At 41.4% G+C, this 12,147-nt stretch overlaps 1 protein-coding gene and 1 non-coding gene across 5 annotated transcripts in view; one reads left to right on the forward strand and one right to left on the reverse strand.

Annotated features, from left to right (window-relative positions):
- NT5C3A (5'-nucleotidase, cytosolic IIIA) overlaps nucleotides 1-12,147 on the forward strand; it is a 50,486-nt gene that overhangs the window by 6,366 nt on the left and 31,973 nt on the right. The gene's annotated exons all lie outside the window — the stretch shown is intronic.
- LOC115938260 (U6 spliceosomal RNA) lies at nucleotides 2,469-2,571 on the reverse strand. The gene has a single exon (XR_004073419.1). It is a non-coding gene; the product is annotated as a U6 spliceosomal RNA (small nuclear RNA).

A 12,147-nucleotide genomic window follows, 5' to 3' on the forward strand; every position in this document is an offset into this window, starting at 1 on the left:
AAAAAAAAAAAAAAGAAAATAGACCTTTCTCCAGGGAGTTTAAAAACTTAAATAAATTATGTTCTTGGAAGAAAATGGCTTCATTTAATTAGACTATTTAGTAAACAGAGCTGTCGGAGAAAAACAAACATTTCTAGCCTCACATAGAGAACTAGAGTTACAGTCTTGAAGCTAGAGAAAGATTAAAGGTCTTATTATGAAAAATGGAGTTTAACTTGATTTCTGTGATCTCTTCTAAAGATGTGATTAGTATGTGGAGTCCACATGAGGCACAGGATGTAAATAGAACACAACTTTATTTTTTTTTTCTTGTTTCCCCTTTCAAATTTATTCAGTGGTGGTAATCTTTCTTGCTGCTGGTAAAAATTCTGGTAGGCCTGTGACTTTTTGCTCACTCTCAGACTGTAAAAGACAGTCTTTTTTTTTAGATTTTATTTATTTATTTGACAGAGAGAGACACAGCAAGAGAGGGAACACAAGCAAGGGGAGTAGGAGAGGGAGAAGAGGGCTCCAGGCTGAGCAGGGAGCCTGATATGGGACTCGATCCCAGGACTCTGGGATCATGACCTGAGCCAAAGGCAGACGCTTAATGACTGAGCCACCCAGGCGCCCAAAGACAATCACAAGCAGTCAATCTCATTTTCTGTAAATACCAGTGCCTAGTCATATATTACACATGATTTCAATATTAATTCTGTAGTGAGACTTCTAGATGGACATTACTAGTACCCACCAATATTTTTAGCTCTTCTCCCCTTCTTGTATTCGGGCAAGCTTTGCTATTGTGGCCAATAGACTGTCTGGAGATGGTATGGCCACTTCTGGGCCAGTGTAGTTATGAAAAGGGACACAGTTGTCCATAGTCTTTCCTGCTGTTGGAGCAAATCCTGAAGCATCATGATGACATGGAGATGACACAGTATCAAAGCAGCCTGGAATATTGAGCCAATCCGTGGAGGACAGCTGCCCTGGAGAGTCATCTGGACCCATATTGGACTTCGTGTGAATGAAAAATAAACTTTTTTTGTGTTAAGGAACTGAGATTTTTGTGTTGTTACTGCCCCATAACTTATCCTAACTAACACAGACTTCTTTACCACCCCAAAGCTATGGCTTACTGCAGGTGGCTCCTCCCCTCCCTAGTTAGTGGTGGCCAGTGATCTGGGATGAGAGAGGAGGACATAGTCAACCTCTCTCTTTCCCTACTGCTGCTCTTTCCCCCACTAGCCACTGCTTCAGATTTTTGGGTTAATAGGGGAGGAGGGAAGGATTTCTTTTACTGAGGAAGTAAAGAAATGAGAGGTGTTTTTTTTTTTTTAAGTTTATTTATTTTAGAGAGAGAGCATGAGGCAGAGGAGCAGAGGGAGTGGGAGAGAGAGAATCTCAAGCAGACTCCCCACTGAGTAGGGAGCCCGACACAGGGCTCAATCCCAGGATCCTGAAATCATGACCTGAGTCAAAACCAAGAGTCGGACCAACCGAGCCACCCAGGCACCCCTTTTCTTTCTAAGGTTTATTTATTTGGGGGGGAGAGAGAGAGCACGCGTACGCGAGCACGTGGCGGGAGGGGCAGAGGGAAGGGGAGAGAGAGTCTTAAGCAGAGTCCATGCTGAGTGAGGAGCCCTATGAGGGGCTCAATCTCAGGACCCCAAGATCACAACCTGAGCCAAAACCAAGAGTCGGACGCTTAACTGACTGTGCCACCTAGGTGTCCCAAAATGAGAGTTCTTATTTGACTGGTTAGGTTTGTGCTCCCTGGGCCTGCAAGATATTTAAAGTTGACTTTCTCTTCTTTCACTGTAACCCCATATTAATTTTGGGGGGCACCCCACTCCACCTCAGCCTGATTTTTTTTTTTTTTTGAGTGATCCACTCCATACAGGCTCTTGCCTTTGAAGTCCCTCCCTCTCAGGTGGCTCTTGTGGGCTGGACAGAAATACATTTCTGGCTGGTTCCTTCCTGTGTGGGAGCATTCACTTATCCCTGGCTCTGACAGACTCTAGGAGTACAGGCCATGACAACAAAGCCACTTTTTAAAAATTTCATCTTTATGGGACACCTGGGTGGCTCAGTCGTTAAGCATCTGCCTTTGGCTCAGGTCATGGTCCCAGGGTCCTGGGATCGAGCCCCGCATCGGGCTCCCTGCTCGGTAGGAAGCCTGCTTCTCCCTCTCCCATTCCCCCTGCTTGTGTTCCCTCTCTCAGTGTGTTGTCTGTCAAATAAATAAATAAAATCTTTTAAAGAAAATTCCATGTTTATGGTGTTATAACTGGCAAAATTCTAAAATATTTAAAGTGTACATTGTGATTGGATATACATATACGCTGTAAAAGGATTTTCCCCATCTAGTTAGTTAATACACCCATCACCTTACATATTTATCTTTGTGTGTTTGTGAGAACACTTAAGAACACTTAAGTTCTACTCTCTGAAAACTTCAATTATACAATACAGTGTTCTCAACTATAAAAAAGGTGGAACACTTCATGAATTTGCATGTCATTCTTGTACAGGGGTCATGCTAATATCCTTACTGTTCCAATTTTAGTGTATGTGCTGCTGGTGGAGCATAGCAGAGCCACTTCCGTCCCACGGAATATCCTTTGTAGCTTGGATCAGGCCTCAGTCTTCCGCAGAAAACACATTCTCCAGGTGACCCCATGAAAGGCCCCTCTTGCTTGGTGAGAAGGTAGCGCTCCGCCGTACCCATTCCCTCGGAGGCAGAGGGCACAGCAACAACTCTTCCAGATACCCTCTTCACTCTTCACCCTTTTGTATTCTTTAAGTGGGTAAGGGCCCCAGTCATGAAGCCAATTCTCTCTTTTCCTTCCCTCACCTTAGTAGGATACCCATCCCTGAATTGAACTGAAACAGGAAGATTCCTTATTTAACATCTATTATGTATGTTTAACATTCTATGAATTTTTTTTTAGATGTTAATCATTGTTATGAGCTAAACTGTGACCCCTCGAAGGTTCTTTTCGATGGACTGAGAATCAATTAAGAAATCAATTGACAGATTAACAGGAGAAAATCAAATTTAATAGCGTACATATGGTAATGCACACAGACATGGAAATTCCAAAGACAGGGAAAATGAGGTTTCTGTGTCATTCTGAACTAAGGAGAAGGGAGTAGGGGTCAGGGACTTGAGAGGAAAGGAATGCAGTTCACAGGGCAGTAAGAAGAGCAGATGTTTGCCCAGCCATACAGATGGGTCACTCAGGTAAAATGGATCTCTCCTTATTCTGGGAAAGACCCCCACTTAAGAGTTCTTCTAAGTGTTTAAAGCATGGGCAAAAGTTTCTCTTGAGCCCGTAGGGTCTTGCCTTCAGCTCAAAATAATCTTCATGCCAGAGTGGCCCATCTTGGGGCGGCCTACCCTCGGCCCCTACATGCTTTTGAATGATAAGCAAGCTTTGCCATCTCTTGAGTCTTGGTCTGTGTGTTCTGTGTCCTCCGTGGCCGGTCCAGCCCTGCCTTGTGGGCGATATGACCTCCATCTAGTATTCAAGATGGACACTGGCTTCGCTCTCACTAGACACTCCCAACCAGTTAAAATTATCATTTCTTTTTTTTTTTAAGATTTTATTTATTTATCTGAGAGAGAGAGTGCACAAGGGGAGGGGCAGAAAGAGAGGGAGAGGAAAAAGCAGACTCCCCGCTGAGCAGGGAGCCCAGCACCCGGCTTGATCCCAGGACTCTGGGATCATGACCCCAGCTGAAGGCAGAGGCTTAACTGACTGAACCACCCAGGTGCCCCCATTTCTAATTTAAACACATCTCAACTTTTTATGGCTTCCTTGTAAACACGAACAATTACTCCTTATAAGCTGGTGCTGTTTTTGAAACTTGAGTGAGTTTCCTTCCTGGAGGTGACTTCTGACAAAAAGTCCTTCTTTTCTTCTATTTTAAGATAACATCAGATGTTCTCTGGGTACTATATGAGTAAGTGGAAAGCCCACTATTGAGTCTATATTTAGAAAAGGGAGGGGGCAGGGAATCAAGATTTAAATACAACTGCTTAAGTGGCTCAATGCTATTAGACAGGCTTTTAAAAATATCTCTGTATCCCAACTTTAATTTATATCAGCACTCAGATTTATGACCTTTTAGGACCTGTTTTTAATTCATTTGTTTTGTAAAGCATATTCCCCCGAACTCCTGTGGCATTTCCTGATGATTTTTCATGAAGTAGTAATTTATACACTGTCTTGTATTGTTTACTGTTACGTGTGTTCTTTAAGGGTCTAGATTTGTACATATTTCTTTGTCTTTTATTTTTAAGATTTTATTTATTTGAGAGAGACAGCATATACATGGCAGGGGTGGAGGGAGTGAGGGGCAGAGGGAGAGGGAGGGAGCCTGTTATGGGGCTGGATCCCAGGACCCTGGGATCATGACCTGAGCCGAAGGCAAACGCTTAACCTACTGAGCCACCCACGTGCCCCCTTTGTCTTTTTTATTAGTTGCACCTAGGAGAAACAGAGACCCAAAATCAGTGTCTTTAATAAACAATAAACATTCTATTTTTCTAATATAAGGAGAGGTCTAAAAAGTAGGCAGTTGCTGGTATTAATTAGGGAGTACAAGGATATCAAGACAGAGGTCTTTGAAATTCTCTTGGCTTTTCTCTTGGTCACAAAATGGCTGTTGCAGTCCTGGCCAACATGTCCATCTTCCAGGGAGGAGGATACTCAATTAAGTAAAGCAGAACTTTCTCCTCACATGTATTTGGAGAGAACAGTGTCATATAGCTACCCTAACTGTGAAGCTGAGGAATTTTTTGGCTGAGCAAATGGCCACCCTCCAACAAAATTGAGATTCTATTAGTAGGAAAGAAAGGAAGGAATTAGGTAATAAGCAGTCTACCATGCTATACCATAGTTCCTATTCCTTTTCCATATCATTTGCCACTCAGTAAATTCATTTACTATTTGATCAGATAAAAGCACATATATATAATCTGGTATTACTGGTGGTCAGTTGGCTGGTAGAAAAATAGAGCATTCCAACTGTTACAAATCTTTGGTAATACAGCAGGACAGAATACAGACTCAGAATAGCTTTGCCCTTCTGTCCACCCCAAACACGAAGATTTATTCCTTCACACCTAAAATACCTAGGTCTTCAATAATTCTTGAGATATCACCACTGTCTTCATATATACTAATGAGATTTAGAAACTAGTCTCACAATTATGTGTCACAACTATTAAAAGTTAGAGTCCTAATGATGTGAAATGTTGGGGTTCGGAGAGAACAGTCAAGAAAGAATCCTTGAGGGGCACCTGGGTGGCTTAGTCAGTTAAGCAGCTGCCTTCGGCTCAGGTCATGATCTCAGGGTCCTGGGATTGAGCCCCACATCGGGCTCTCTGCTCAGCAGGGAGTCTGCTTCTCCCTCTCACTCTCCCTTTGAGCTCTCCCTCTCTGTGTGTGTCTCTCTAATAAATAAATAATTGTTTAAAAAAAAAGAATTCTTGAGGCATCTTCAGTGCAAAAAAGGGTGGTTTCATTAAAGCACAGGGAGAGAACCCATGGGCAGAAAGAACTTCACTGGGATTGTGAGGAGTGACTAATTATATACTTGCAAATTGGAAGGGGGTTAGGGATAGCATAAGTCTCTAAGGAATTTGGAAGCAAGGTTTCCAGGACCTTGAGGGACTAGCTGTTGTTAGGAAAAGGTCATTTATTACTGTTTTAGTACAACCTTAGTCATGAGACCCTTCAGATGTATATCAGTGGACCATATGCTTGGAGGATGATTGCTAACATATATCTTGGGGGGAAGGGGTAGAGATAAAGGAAGTTTCCAAAAGGATTTTCATATGTTAAAGTAGACTTACAAGATCCTGGAGGTTGGGCTAATGTCAATCTAAGGTTGCCTTTTGCGTTTAGCAAAGTATTAACTTTGAGTTAGTTGAGTTCCTGGAGGAAGATCACCCTGCCTGTCCCAAGTACTTGTCAATGGACTGTAAGTTATAAGGAAGCTTAATTTTTTTTTCCTTTTGCCTTTGTTCTCCACATCATTAACAGTACTTCTACAATGAATGAATATAAATGTTGGGAGAGAGATCTCAAGGAAAGGCTATGTGAAATTCAAAGGAATAGATTACATTGGGTAATGTTTGATGGCTGTGGTGTTTGAAGGATAACAATCATGATTGGTCAGTCTAAATAAAATATATTGTAAAATAAGGGGAATATATTAAACTCTTAACATTGGCAAAGAATATGTTCAAGGTCACCTTGACTCCCCAGATTTGCAAATATGGAGATATTTATACCAGGCGTATGACTTTGTCTTTGCAAATCACATTTGTCATGTTTCCAATGTATTATCGTCACTCAACTTTAATCACATTTTCAGCTTCAACAATTATCTAGTGAGCTGTTTTTATGTTAGCCAGAATACTTCCTGAAACAGCTGGAGTTTTTACAAAATTTTTTTAAGCTTTTGGTTGTGAATTCATTTACACAACAGATGGAGCACCCCTGAACCAGATGCTATAATATTTTTTGTTTGTTTGTTTTTAAGTAAGCTCTAGGCCCAATGTGGGGCTTGAACTCAAGACTCTGAGATCAAGAGTAGCATGCTCTACCAACTGAGCCAGCCAGGGACCCGATAATATTTTTAATTTATCTAGAAAGTCTCTTTTCTAGGTAAAAATCATCATATCCTTAGATCCTTTACTTTAAGCCCTCCAGGTGATTCCAATGAATGCTAAAATTTGAGAACCATAGAAGTAAAGAATTGAAATTCTTGCCCCCAGCAAAATTACAAAGTTTACAAAATGTATTTTATTTTATTTATTTATTTATTTTAAGATTTTATCTATTTATTTGACAGAGAGAGACACGGCGAGAGAAGGAGCACAAGCAGGGGGAGCGGGAGAGGGAGAAGCAGGCTTCCCGCAGAGCAGGGAGCCCGATGCGGGGCTCGATCCCAGGACCCTGGGATCATGACCTGAGCCGAAGGCAGACGCTTAACGACTGAGCCACCCAGTCACCCCTACAAAATGTATTTTAAAAAATCCAGTTTAATTGCTCACAAACAGGCAAAATTGGGGACTGCCAAGCACTGTGTGGAGAGAGAAATCCGAGTGATGAGGATATAGAAAAATGGGCACTTTTGTTTACTCTGTTGGAGGCGGTATATACATCGGTTAAATAAATTATAGTGCATTGGTTACACTGTGGTGCATTTGTATAATAAAACATTGTGCAGCTTTAAAAACAAGAAAGTAGGGGCACCTGGGTGGCTCAGTCAGTTAAGTGTCTGACTTCGGCTCAGATCATGATTGATGTAGGAAAGACGTCAGGGTTCCAAGCTGACAGCCAAGAAAGAATTCTTGAGGCGTCTTTGGTGCAAAAAGGTGGTTTTATTAAAGCACGAGGACAGGACCCGTGGGCAGAAAGAGCGGCACTGGGGTCATGAGGAGTGGCCCATTATATACTTTCAAGTTGGGAGAGGGGTAGGGATAGCCTAAGTCTCTAAGGAATTTTGGAAGCAAGGTTTCCAGGACCTTGAGGGGCTAGCTATTGTTGGGATAAGGTCATTTATTACTGTCTAATAAAACCTGAGTCATGAGACCCTTCGGATGTATATTGGTGGGTCATATGCTTGGGGGATGATTGCCAACATGTATCTTGGTATGTTAAAGTAGACTTACAGGGTCCTGGGGGTTGGGCTAAGATTGCCTTTGCCCTTTACAAGGTATTAACATCGAGGCAGTTGAGTCCCTAGAGGAATGTCACTCTGCCTGTTTTAAGGACTTGTCAATGGGCTGTACTTTATAAGGAAATTTAATAATTTTTCTTCTGCCTTTGTTTCCCATGTCAGTGATCTCAGGGTCCTGGGATTGAGTACTGCCTCAGGCTCCCCACTAAGTGGGGAGTCTGCTTGTCCCTCTCTCTCTGTCCTTCCCCCCGCTCATGCTCACATGTGCTCTCTCTCTCTCTCAAATAAATCTTTTATAAATACATACATACATACAAGAAGGTAAATCTGAGTTAACATTTTAAAAAGTTCAAAAGATAGTAACTAGGGGGAAAAAGCACATTGTAGAACAGTTGTGGCTCCAGGGAGATACACATGAATGTGCTTTTATGTCATTGGAAATTCTTGAAAAACTGCACTAGTTGTTTGTAGTTGTTCCTAGTAATGATAGAACTTGAGAGGATGAGAATGAGGAAGGAGACTTGTACTTTTTCATCCTTTAATGTTCTGCACTGTTTGAAATAGCATGAACATGTATATTTTTTTTAAAAAACGGTTAATTGAAAGCAACATTTTTAAAAAGTGTTGGGACCACATTGTAGAAATGTTTGTATTATCAGTAGTGAGGTGTTTGTAATTAACTTGCTGAAGAGTCTTTGAGAGTTATGTTCATTTTCAAAAAGTGATAAGATCTGGAATGCATTTTAATTGCTTAATCTGGTAGCTGAAGTACACTAAATTAGCATAACTAGAATCAAGAGACAAGGAGTGTGAGGAAAAAATAATTTTCCATCTACCTTTCTAAGGTCTGTGCTGGGGACCCTATAACCAAAGATAGAATTAACAAGAGAAAAAGTTTTATTAACACATATACACGAGAGATGCCTTGGGAAAAGTGAGTAACTCTCTTAGATGGTTTAAAATTATACCATCTACAGCTATAAGCAAAAAGAAGGGCATGGAAGAGGCCTGTTGTTGGGTGGGAGGAGGAAAAAAATGGTAAACCAGAGTAAGGGTTGATAATGCAGATTTTAAGTGCACTCTCTCCATTGATTTGAGTTTGCCGTGCTTTCTTCATCTTTTTCTTCCTTCTCTTTTGGTACAGAGTGGAGACACACATAGAAATGGGGATTTCCTTTATAAATATAAATTTCCCTTGCAAAAGGGAACTTCTCTTTTCAGAGCTTCACCTGTGTCTCCTGTTTCTCTGAAATAATCAGCTCAAAATAGTCGTCATGCCAAAGAGGCATATGTTGGGACAGCATTCTGTCACTGGAGAAGCAGGAATTGAAATAAGCCTGGATTAAAGAGAATGAACCCTAGCCTGCTATGGGAGCCAGAGAAAGAGGACAGAACATTGACCAATCGCAGAGGTGAAATCTGTAGGATTTGAAAGGGAACAGGATTTGTAACCCCAGGATATACCATCTTCTTTTTTCTTTAGCTAGAGATGGTACTTAAGATGATAACCTGACCCATTTCAGGGAGTGACTCCATTTTCCTGGGTATCTCCCATGTATTCAGGAGGGATGCATGTTATTAAATTCGTGTTTGTTTTTCTCCTATTAATCTGTCTTTTATTATAGGAGGGTTTCAGCCAAGAACCTAGAAGGGTAGAGGAAAAATTATTTTCCTCTCCCACAGATTTTCTAATTTTTGCCAAGTGTCTTAGATTATCCTTAATTCATCATAGCAGTTTGAATGTTCCCTACAGTTTATGTTAAATCATTTCCATAAATTTCTCTTTTGTTTGCTTTTTTTTTTTTAAAGATTTTATTTATTTATTCATGAGAGACAGAGAAAGAGAGAGAGGCAGAGGGAGAAGCAGGCTCCCAAGGAGCAGGGAGCCCGATGCAGGACTCGATCCCAGGACGCTGGGATCATGACCTGAGCCGAAGGCAGACGCTTAACCATCTGAGCCACCCAGGCGCCCTCTTTTGTTTGCTTTTAAAGTAATTCGGACATCACATTATTTAGAGTTACTGAATTAATAAGCCTATAAAGAATCTTAAATCCCATTTTAATCCTTATTGTCTTTTGAATTAGCGGTTGTAATTTATCTCTTCAATATAGTAACTTAATTGAAATCTAATGTCATAAGCCTTACCTGAGGTTCCCACTGCTTTAAAAACAGCCATCAGGGAAATCTATACGATTCCATTTTTGTGTCAGCAGATGGCAGACTTCTCTGTGCTATGGCTTGGTGCTAGCTTTCTAAATTACCTTTCTTGTTTTATTTTTATGTTTACTCTCTCACTGTTGCTTCAACCTGAGGGGAGCAGAATTTGTCACCCCAAAGTCTGCCACTCTGATATGGGGATTATTGTGAACTGAAGGCAATCAAGACCCAGAAGGGTCAGGAAGAGCTTTTTAACTCCCTTTTACCTGCCTAAAAGAATTTGGAAAGGGGGCCTGTACCAGGAAGAGAGCTACTACCAGAGATTACTCTTTTATCTGAGAGACTTACCTGCATGAAGGCAAACATTGCTTTTCTCATTTTCCTGGACTTGCCTTCCTCCCCTTTGAAGCCCCAAGCCTCTCCTTTCGCCTTAGCTCAAGATGGTTTATAAGCCTCAATTGCCTGACTGCCTTTGGGTCTCGAATCTTTGTGGGTTCCCATATGTGTGAAATTAAGGATTTCTTTTTCTGTTAATCTGTCTTTTTATTATGGGATGGATGGCCTCAGCAAAGAACATAGAAGGGTACAGGGAAAATTATTTTTCCTCCTCTAAAACCATTAATCTATAAAATCTAAACCAACTTTGAGTCTTCTGCTGTTACAGATTTAAATGCCATCGTCTATTTTTTCACATGTGTTGTTTATCTTCCTCATATTTCAAGGTGCTAATAGATTACAGAGTTGTTTGTTGGTTGATTGGAAGGTTGCTTAATTTGTGTGGCATATTCCTGCTTGTGAGTGGGTGGAAGTAGATAGTTACATGTGGGTTGCGGTAAGATCCTTCCTGTCCCCACTTTATCTCTGAAGCTTTGTCATGGCACAGCCCTCTCATTTATTTTACTTCAAATGCCCTACCCAGGGCCAGGGTTCAGAACACCATCATCCAAAAAAAAAAAAAAAAAAAATCATTATCTTCTTATACAGTCTTCCCCCGAACAGTTTATGTTTATCTAGATTTCTCTGTCACAGTGTTCTAAGGGAATGAGGCACTTGATCAATTTTGATGGAGATAGGAAAAGTTTGAGAACCTAAGCATTACAGCATAGTGAAATGTTACAAAAATGAAACCTACGGAAGTCACATTAAGATAATAGGGGGGAAAAAAGAAAACAGGGGGCTACACTGGGACTAGAACTAGAAAACAATTAGAAACTGATGCCCATTTGGGTTAGTTGGGCACTGCCCTATTATCTGTTGTTTTTTTTTTAAGATTGATTTATTTGAGAGAGAGAATGAGAGAGAGAGCACGAGAGGGGGGAGGGTCAGAGGGAGAAGCAGACTCCCCACCAAGCAGGGAGCCTGATGCAGGACTTGACCCTGGGACTCCAGGATCATGACCTGAGCCAAAGGCAGTCGCTTAACCAACTAAGCCACCCAGGCACCCCCCGCCTTTTTTTTAAAGATTGATTTATTTATTTGAGAGAGAGAGAGAGAGAGCATGAGAGGAGGGAGGGTCAGAGGGAGAAGCCCCTATGAATCTGTTAACCAGGGGAAAGGAACTAAAATTTTGGGGTGTCTACTTATGGCCACATTCACAGTGCATGACCTTATTTAATCCTTAAAAACACAGTCCAGCTGGTAAATTGTCATAATTTTTATTAATTTGCTTAGGATGTAGCTTAGTAAGTAGCAGAGCCGGCACTCAGTCCGACTTTAGCTCTCTCTGAAGCTTTTAAAGAAAGCATGCTTCTCAGTTGGGAACACCAATTGCGTTAATGAAGTGTTCCTGTGTTGCTGATCTTTAAAAATTTTTCTCTCTTGAGGCGCCTGGGTGGCTCAGTGGGTCAAGTCTGCCTTTGGCTTAGGTAATGATCCCGGAGTCCCAGGATCAAGCCCCACATCACATCTGTGCTCCCCACTCAGTGGCGAGTCTGCTTCTCCCTCTGCCCCTCCCTGCTCTCATGCTCTCTCTCTCACTCTCTCAAATAAATAAATAAAACCTTTAAAAAATAATAAAATAAAAATTAAGAAACAGAGAAAGACATGTATCATATGATCTCACTGATATGAGGAATTCTTAATCGCAGGAAACAAACTGAGTGTTGTTGGAGTGGGGGGTGGGGTGGAGGGATGGGGTGACTGGGTGATAGACACTGGGAAGGGTATGTGCCCTGGTAAGCGCTGTGAATTGTGCAAGACTGTTGAATCTAAGATCTGTACCTCTGAAACAAATAATGCAATATATGTTAAGAAAAAAAAAAGAAGAAGAAGAAGGTAGCGGGAGGGGAAGAATGAAGCGGGGGAAATCA

Source organism: Leptonychotes weddellii, chromosome 12 (assembly GCF_054177405.1).
Source record: "Leptonychotes weddellii isolate Sample4059 chromosome 12, ASM5417740v2, whole genome shotgun sequence".
NCBI classification, from domain to species: Eukaryota; Metazoa; Chordata; class Mammalia; order Carnivora; family Phocidae; genus Leptonychotes; species Leptonychotes weddellii.